Source organism: Papaver somniferum, chromosome 7, assembly GCF_003573695.1.
Source record: "Papaver somniferum cultivar HN1 chromosome 7, ASM357369v1, whole genome shotgun sequence".
Lineage (NCBI taxonomy): Eukaryota > Viridiplantae > Streptophyta > Magnoliopsida > Ranunculales > Papaveraceae > Papaver > Papaver somniferum.
In genome coordinates, this window is record NC_039364.1 from 187,983,738 (window position 1) to 187,993,786 (window position 10,049).

The following is a 10,049-nucleotide window of genomic DNA, read 5'->3' on the forward strand; positions in this document are numbered from 1 at the left end:
TAATTCCCACCGGCAATTGTGGTTCGATATCAAAATCCGTCGGTGCATATTTATCTTAGTTAATTATGTCACTTATCTTATTTAATTATGTCTCACCTATTGGGCATGACAAATTGAAAATTTTACCCAATTAGTATCTTACCAATTGATATCTTACGAAGCATGCAGTAGAACAAACATCTACTGTATGATTGGGGGTAAACAAAAACTATTTTAAATTTATTTTCTTTCGTGAGCTAATCACGCATTGGAAAATCATTATTGACTCTTCTTAATCTGTAATATCACAATGGGGGCTTTGGCCTTTTTACAATTTCTTCAATATAAACCTTTTTAAGTCCAAAAAAAAAAACATGCAGTAGAACACAGACAAAAAAAACTTAGTACCTGCAAAATTTCTGCCGTTCACGAAATCTCCTTTTCCTAAGCTACTTTCCACGTAATTATTTAAGGCGCATATGATTGACTGGCCAAACTGTATATTGGCCAAACTATATATAGGCCGGTCCATTAAAAGCCGCCATTGTCCGCTAGAATCAAGGTCAGTTTAGGGGGCGGCGGCATCATCTTTGCCGTCCATAAATCCGGAAAATGTCAACCGTTTTTTGACCCACATACATACACACCACCTTTTCTTAAACTAGTGACTAGTGTATGATCCGTATCGTAACGGCCTAGGCTTTCAGTTATCGTCTTTACTATTTAATGCGACCCGTTGAATATATCTCCCAAAATATTTTAGCGTTTGCTGGTTTCCAAGGTCCGGGAAGGTTTCACATAAGTCTAACTTGTGGTGCTGTGACGTAACCCTGTATAAGTGTCTCAGCCAACCAAATATTTAGTTACATAGAATCCAGACTCGAAATACATAAGTGTCCACTATAATGATGCACTGTAAAAAATAATGGCATGTAATACTGGCAGGAATTTTTCTGAATAACTTTCCTTTGCATTTCTGGTACCTTCCTGCAATTTCATGTGTATTTACGTGTTTCAAGTAATTCCATGCGTTTTAATGTTTTAGTTTGTGACTCCAATTTTCTTTTGCAAATGAGTAAAATAATACTCCAATTTTTGAAAAATGTTACTATCACATTGCTTCATTATTTTCATTGCCCGTCCATTATTTTATTTTGCAAATGACTATGTCCGTTTCAATTATCCCTCCATTATTATAATAATGGCCGACATTTTACTCCATTATTTTCATTTCCGATTCTGAAGCTTAACTGCAATTCCAAGCTCATCGTATGCATATCTAAATCTTAGTTACTAAATGAGTGTGAGATTTGTTTTCTTTGTATTCACTCCGAAGTACACGGAATATTGTTGATGTGACTCAATAATGTTGTAGTAAAAAGGTTCGTAAGACTTGTGAAAGCAAAAGATTCTAGATTTAATTTTTAAACTAAAAATATAGCAAATTCAAATAAAGTGATATCAAGATATTAGGAACAACCAAGATACTGATTCCACTATTACACATGAATAAATTATGGTAAATAATTCAAAACTCTAATTATCTTTTAAGTCTCTTATTTCTTAATTCACAAATAATCAGGCAAATTCTCAAAAATTAATTGTATTCCCTAAGCATAAATTATCTAAACAAAGCATAACTTATCTAATTGAATCACAACTAATGAAAAAAAATTTACAAACAATTAAAAACTCTGCAAAAGCAGTGATTGAGTGAATTATAAATTATATATTAGAGAAAATAAATAATTATCAATTATTCATGCGTAAATAGCTTCCTCATTGCCTTGGTTGTGAGAGAATTAGCCGCTCATCATGTTGGAAACACGCTCAAAAATCATTATTATTGCTCAAAGGTGGTGTACAAATGATGGAATGGAGAGAAAATATTAAAAATCGGGTTTGTAACACTTATTTCTGTTACAAACCAGCTGTTACAGAGAACGACAAATGAGAACTGTCGTTGTCATTGTAACTATACGACCCACGGCTAAGTGTCGTTGTCACTGTTGGAAAACGAATGTGCTGGTAAGTCTGTTCTTCGTGTTCTTCAGCTTTGCAGCAACAGAAATGGAGTTTATGCAATTTGATCTTCTCGACTCTCTGGTGCTTTGTAATTCTCCCAAACTCTCCGTTCTAACCCCTAACTCTTCATACCCCTTCTCTTCAACCCTGCTGACTTATTTATACCCAACAGCACCGAGATATTCCTCACTGAATGCGAATAATCCCGTAATAATTGTGTTTATTTTCCCTGGTCTGTTATGAGAATAATCTTCCTTCTTTAGCTCCATCACGCGTCTGCATGGTTTTGAAATACTCCAGCACACTCAGTAAACAATCAACACGACTTCAAGTCCCTCCAGCCACACGCAGAATCTCCAAAAATAACTCTAAAAATCTCGAGAATAACCCATGTACGTGCCTTGTTCTTCGACTCCACGTAACTTCCCTTTTCTTCTCACCCGAGTGTACTGAGATGGCTTCATCGATTATATTGGCTTAACAGATCAAACATGTTGACTGAAGAAGAAAATCTTCTCTCGAATCATCCAAATATCCGTGATAATCTCCCCCTTGAATGCAGTTTCCCTGAATTATCAAAACTACGTGGACTTTGCTATTTTTTCGAAACAAAACTCCATACAATCCCTGTTTAGGTGAAACAGGGTCAACTCAATTAAAATCTCCGAGAAAAATGCAAAGAACACATCCAATTCTCTCCCAGGAAATTCCGTCGTTGATAATTCATTTTCCCGCCAAAAAATTCTTTAAACATGAAGAAGAAGGGTGCCCCCATAACCAGACTAGGAGTCCCTTTAGAAACTGGGGTGTCTTGGGGTGCAAATAGCGGCTAGTGTGCCCCTTAGTAAGTGAGTCCCCCTTATCCAATCCGGGAGTCTGAATAGCAAATGTCCTCATGGGTGCCCGGGCAACTTTTCGAGCCGATTTTTCCAAGAATGTTTATTTCCAAAAAATACCTACAAACACACAAAACACCATAATAAGGACGAAAATGAGTACTAACAATACGAAACATTGAGGACAAATTAGACAACATAAATGCGTCTATCAAATACCCCCAAACTTATTATTTGCTAGTCCTCGAGCAAAACTAAAAAATAAAAATAAAACCGAGTTAATCTCGGGAGGGTTTACCAGAGGTGTACCCACAAAACCTTTACTCCAAACCCTAGCTATCTATGCAGAACCTTGGAAAGCACTAAAGAATCTCCTTGGGTGGCATACCTATTGACTACAGGAGGAGGTACCCTGATGCGAAATTCCAATTGTTGTACACGAGCTTGCATTCAAGCATACTAAAATTCATATAAAGTGACACACCTCTACTCAGATAGTTTCTGGACATCATAAACCGGAGTCAAACAATCACATGGATAGATTAAGAAGATGGATGTAGAGAAAAACGTGGATGATGTTGACTAAGGTGAACCTATCCTAATGTACTGAGATATTGTCTGGACTAATATCAACACACTGGTATATACAAGGGAACCAGTGGTCGATAATCCTAATTCTAGGTCAACTCAGCTGGCATATACAAGGGTACCAGTGGTCGACTTTATTGCATTTATTCCGGTTGGTCTGGTGGTCTGGTCTCTTTTTTTTTATATCTCAGTCACTCTATTTCACCCTAGCAATGGTAAAAAGAATTAAAAGAATTGATCAGGATTCTTTCGATGTTTCCATCACAAGGATATGACGAAACTACCATGTTTTCTTTTTCTAACACCTGAGATCTGTGCTTTTATGAATAGACTCTTTAGATGTTTCCATCTAATCAGATTGGTTCCTCAACTCCTACAACCAAAATGCTTCCATCCACTTAGACCGGTTAGTGTCATCCTTAATAAACATAAATTTCTAGGCTCTGGAGTTTATTTATTGCAACTAAAAAGAAGTTTCTTCCCCACCCCCAAACTTAAATCTAACATTGTCCTCAATGTTTCTAATCAAAGAGCAATACCAAAAAGTAAAGTAACATGAGGAATCAGTAAAGAGAGAAGTCTGAAAGATAGTACATGGGTGAAAAGAGAAATCAAAGACTAATATACAACATACAATCGCCTCGATGGTCAATCAAGGGTAAACAGGGTCCTCCAGAGGGACCTCCTCAACATCACCTGTAGGAAAGGGCTCTAAAAAGGGTTTCAATCTCTGACCGTTAACCTTCGAAGAACAACTACCATCTGGTGTCTCAATTTCAACAGCTCCATGAGGAAAGACAGTGCGAACAATAAAAGGACCCGTCCACCGAGAACGTAACTTCCCAGGGAAAAGATGCAAGCGGGTATCATACAGAAGAACTTTTTGACCTGGAGAAAATGACTTCCGTAAAATATTTCTATCATGCACAAGTTTCATTTTGTTCTTATACTCCTTCGCACTATCGTAAGCATTTATACGAATCTCGTCCAACTCATTGAGCTGGAGTTTCCTATGGGATCCTGCCTTGTCAAGTGAAAAGTTTAGCTGCTTAACAGCCCAATAAGATCTATGTTCTAACTCAACAGGTAAATGACATGCCTTTCCATACACAAGCCGATAAGGCGACATTCCAATGGGGGTCTTAAACGCAGTACGGTAAGCCCATAAGGCATCAGTAAGCCTAGACGGCCAGTCTTTCCGATTAGGATTAATTGTTTTCTCTAATATACGTTTTATCTCCCTATTGGAAACCTCAACCTGACCACTAGTCTGAGGATGATATGGGGTATCTACCTTATGTGTAATACCATATTTCTTCATCAGAAGCCTAAAAGGCCCATTACAAAAGTGCGACCCTCCATCACTAATTATAGCTCGCGGTGTACCAAAACGTGTAAGTATATTATTATTCAAGAACTCAATCACAACCCTATGGTCGTTGGTTTTACACGCAACCGCCTCAATCCACTTAGAGACATAGTCTACAGCGACAAGGATGTATAGGTTACCAAAAGAATTAGGAAACGGACCCATAAAGTCAATACCCCACACATCAAAGACCTCAACAATTAGAATCGGGTTCAAGGGCATCATGTTCCTACGGGAAATGGTTCCTAATTTCTGGTAACGTTCACAAGTAACACAGTAACTATGGGAGTCTTTAAACAACGAAGGCCAACAGAATCCACACTGCAATATCTAAGCAGCAGACTTCTTAGCACTAAAGTGACCCCCACAAGCATGATCATGACAAAAGGAAATAATACTGGACTGGTCACTCTCAGGTATACATCTCCTAATAATATGGTCTGGACAATACTTAAACAAATAAAGATCATCCCAAAAGAAGTGCTTAACCTCGGCTAAAAACCTAGAACGATCTTGTTTACCCCAATGTTGGGGCATTCGACCTGTAACAAGATAATTCACTATATTCGCATACCAAGGTGCTTGGGTAACAAAGAAAAGTTGTTCATCAGGAAAACTATCCCTTATAGGAAGGGAATCATCAGGGGAATCAACAACTAGTCTAGACAAGTGGTCTGCTACTACATTTTCTGCACCCTTTTTGTCTCTAATGTCCGGAGACAACTCTTGCAACAAAAGGATCCACCTAATCAATCTAGGTTTTGTATCCTTCTTAAACAAAATATATTTCAAATCAGCATGATCAGTATATATGACGATCTTAGAACCTAAGAGATAAGGTCTAAACTTGTCTAAGGCAAACACAATGGCTAACAGTTCCTTCTCGGTAGTGGTATAGTTCAACTGGGCATCATTCAGAGTTTTGCTAGCATAGTAAATCACATGAAGTAATTTGTTTTCTCGCTGACCTAGCACAACACCAATAGCATAATCTGAAGCATCACACATGATCTCAAAGGGTAAGTTCTGGTTGGGTGCCTGGACTATAGGGGCGGTAGTGAGTAAATTCTTGAGCTTCTCAAAAGCCTCTGAACAAGCATCATCAAAGACAAACTTAACATCTTTTGCAAGCAAATTGCAAAGAGGTCTAGAAATCAAGCTAAAATCCTTAATGAATCGACGATAAAAACCTGCATGCCCTAAGAATGACCTAATATCTCTTACGGTTTTTGGGACCTGTAAAGTCTTGATAAGGTCAACTTTGGCTTTATCTACCTCTATACCCTTAGAATATACGATATGCCCTAAAACAATTCCTGATCGAACCATGAAATGACATTTCTCCCAATTAAGCACTAGATTCTTTTCCTTACACCTAGTCAACACTAATGACAAATGATGCAAGCACTCATCGAAAGACGAACCAAACACTGAAAAATCATCCATAAAGACCTCTAAGAACCGTTCTACCATGTCAGAAAATATGCTCATCATGCAACGCTGAAAAGTCGCAGGGGCATTACAAATCCCGAAAGGAATGCGTCTATACGCAAAGTACCAAAGGGACAGGTAAAAGTGGTTTTATCATGGTCTTCTGGGGAAATAACGATCTGATTATATCCAGAGTAGCCATCTAAAAAGCAGTAGTGACTATGTCCAGCTGATCTCTCTAGCATCTGGTCGATGAAGGGAAGGGGAAAGTGGTCCTTCCTAGTGACCTTTTTCAATTTCCTATAGTCAATACAAACACGCCAAACCGTGGTCACTCGGGTCGGGATTAACTCATTGTTATCATTCTGGACTACAGTAATATCGGATTTCTTAGGAACAACCTGAACGGGGCTGACCCACTTACTGTCTGAAATGGGGTAGAAAATGCCTGCATCTAACAGCTTAAGAACCTCGGTTCGAACTACCTCTTTCATATTAGGGTTTAGTCGACGTTGCATCTCCCTAGAAGGTTTGGTACCTTCCTCTAAATAGATCTGATGCATACAAACAGTAGGACTTATACCCTTAATGTCTGCTATGGTCCACCCTAAAGTTTCCTTATTGTTTTGAAGGACGGTCACTAGCCTACTTTCCTGATAACTATCCAAGTCGGAAGCAACAATCACAGGTAAAGTCTCAGACGGGCCTAAAAACACATACTTCAGGGTATCTGGCAATGGTTTTAGGTCCAACTTAGGAGGCTCTTCTAACGAAGGAACTAGGGTAGACTTAGAAAACGGTAGTGGTTCGAACTTAGGTTTCCATCCGTTACTAGTGTCTAACAAAGGGGTTGAATCTAACAAAGCATTCACCTCATTAATCACATTATCATCATCGAAATCAATCCCAAAGTGAGCTAGGCATTTCTCTAACGGATCTTCTAACAAAGTGTTTGGTAATGACTCCTCGACTAATGTTCCTATCATGTTTACCTCTTCTATGCTCGAGTCATCTAGTTCAGAGGGTAGCTTACTAATATGAAAGACGTTCAGCTCAATAGTCATATTACCAAAAGACAAATTCATAATGCCAGTTCGACAATTAATGATCGCATTGGATGTTGCTAAAAATGGGCGACCTAAAATCACTGGTATCTGGTTCTCTGGGTTAGGGACAGGTTGGGTATCTAGGATAACAAAATCCACTGGATAAATAAACTTGTCGACCTCAATAAGAACATCCTCGATCACACCACGAGGAATTTTAAGGGACCTATCAGCTAACTGAAGTGTCATCTGGGTAGGTTTCATATCACCAAGTCCTAGCTTGAGGTACACATGGTATGGAAGTAAATTCACACTGGCTCCTAAGTCAAGCAGATCTTTCTCAACACGGTATTTACCTATTGTGCAAGAAATGGTAGGGGACCCTGGGTCTTTATACTTAGGAGTAATGGTATTATGAATAATGGAACTCACGTGACTAGATAGGAAGGATTTCTTTTGGACACTAAGCTTACGCTTTCGTGTACACAAGTCCTTAAGAAACTTGGCATAAGCGGGAATCTGCTTAATTGCGTCCAACAATGGTAGGTTGATAGTTACCTCCTTAAAAACCTCCAATATATCATTAAAGTTGGACTCCCTCTTAGTTGGAACTAGCAGCTGGGGGAACGGGGCTCTGGGAACAAAGCCGGGCTCAACAGGACCCTCATTGGTCTCTTTAGAGACTCTATCAGTCTCCTCATTTTCTGGCTCAGAAGGGTGAACTACAGGATGTTCACTATCATGCATGGAAACCTTGTTGTCTATCACTCTACCACTCCTAAGGGTTTTAATAGCATTCACATGATCAGATGGTCTTTCACCTATTTCATTAATTCCTCTAGGGTTGGGTTGAGTCTGACTAGGAAACTTACCTCTTTCTCTTAAAGACTCATTTATCTGACTAACCTGGTTTTTCAACTCGGAAATAGCCTGAGAGTTAGCCTGACCTATTCTCTTATTTTCTTCTAAACCTTGAGAAACAGATTGCTGAAACTGCACAGTATTACGAGTTAACAAACCAAGAGACTCTTCTAAACTCATAATCTTCTTATCTGAAGGGTTCTGAAACTGTGCCGGAGCTGAAGGATTCTTAGTATAGCCAAAACCTTGGGGAACCTGAGCATTACTAGACTGACCTTGATTCTGGCCCTTGGACCAAGAAAGGTTTGGATGGTTTCTTCAGCCAGGGTTGTAGGTTTCTGAATATGGGTCAAACTTTTGTTGGTTATCAAACCTAGTGTTGTTATAAAGAGCATTGGCTTGCTCTTCAACAGCAAGGCCTTCCCAAAAAGGCTCTTTTCTTCCACTACTACCACTAGAATGACCTAATTCTAAGGCTTTTAACTTTTTGGCTATAGCTGCTATTTTGGCATCTGACTCATAAGTTCCTTCTACCCTATTAACATTTCCTCTACTTAGAAGAATTGTTTTCTGGGGTTCCCTACTATTTTCCCATTGTTGGGTCTTATCGGCGATTTCATTCAAAAATGTCATCGCTTCATCAACAGTTTTATTCTCAAACCCACCTGTGCATAAGGACTCAACCATGGTTGTTGTTGAATAATCTAAACCCTCGTAGAGGATCTGAACTAACCTAACCTTCTCCAAACCATGATGAGGACATTAAGATATCAAGTCATTGAACCTTTCTAAGTACCTATATAAAGATTCTCCCTATTGTTGGGCAAAAGTACAGATTTGTGTCCTAATAGACGATGTTTTATGCCTTGGGAAAAACTTATGTATAAAGGCAGAAGTAAGTTGGTCATAGGTTTCAATTTACTCAGAGGCCAAACTATACAGCCAAGATTTGGCTTTATCTTTTGAGAAAAAGGGGAATAACCTAAGTTTCAACGCATCATCACTTAGGTTTTTAATTTTCAGAGTGCTACAAACTTCTTCAAATTCCCTAACATGAAAATAGGGGTTCTCATTCTCTTTTCCTAAAAACATTGGGAGCATTTGTAAAGTCCAAGGTTTCAGTTCATAATTTGCCTCGGTTTCAGCTAACTTGATACAAGACGGACGAGAGGTCCTAGTTGGGTTTAACAAAGATTTAAAAGTTGCCATTTCTGGCACTACCAAAGGACTAGGAGTACTTTCTTCACTAATTGTCAAGTTTTCAAAGCTGAAATTTCCAAAGACAGGGCTCTCAAAAGAAGAGTCTTCGAGCTCCCCGCCTTCACAAGAAGAACTACTAGGTTTGTCACTAATCAAACGACCTAGAGTGTTTCTTTTCCAAGCCCGCTCTCTAATGACCTCGGGCATACACTAGAAAAACAAAAATACAAAGAAAAATCCTAAAAGGAAGGGAATATATAAGCAAACACAAACAAGGCTGACTCCACCACAGCAAACCCACTGATTTCTATCAAACAAAAAGCATGATGGCTCCACTTAGATTTTTTCTAGACCAGCTTCTAATCCTTCGAAAGGGAATTCGTTACAATTTAAGCAAACCCCTCTGGAATCAATCCGAGTCAAAGTAAGTTGAATAGAGGCGAGGGAAGCTCAGTGGAGCTTTGATACCCAAGGCCTCACCGGTATTACAAGGCGGCCCAGTCACGCATTCAACTCACAGAAACCATCATGATTTCGAAGTATGCTTAAAAGGGTAACCAATATTTTTCGAACGACTTTCCTACTAAGCTTGTTACCCTATAGGTCTCGTTATATTCCAAATTTTAAAGCTTAGGTTCGCGATAAGTATCGTTTTCCTAAGGCGGGCAAGAAGAGAACGGTGATGAAATCCGAACCCTTATCTTGTATGGCCAG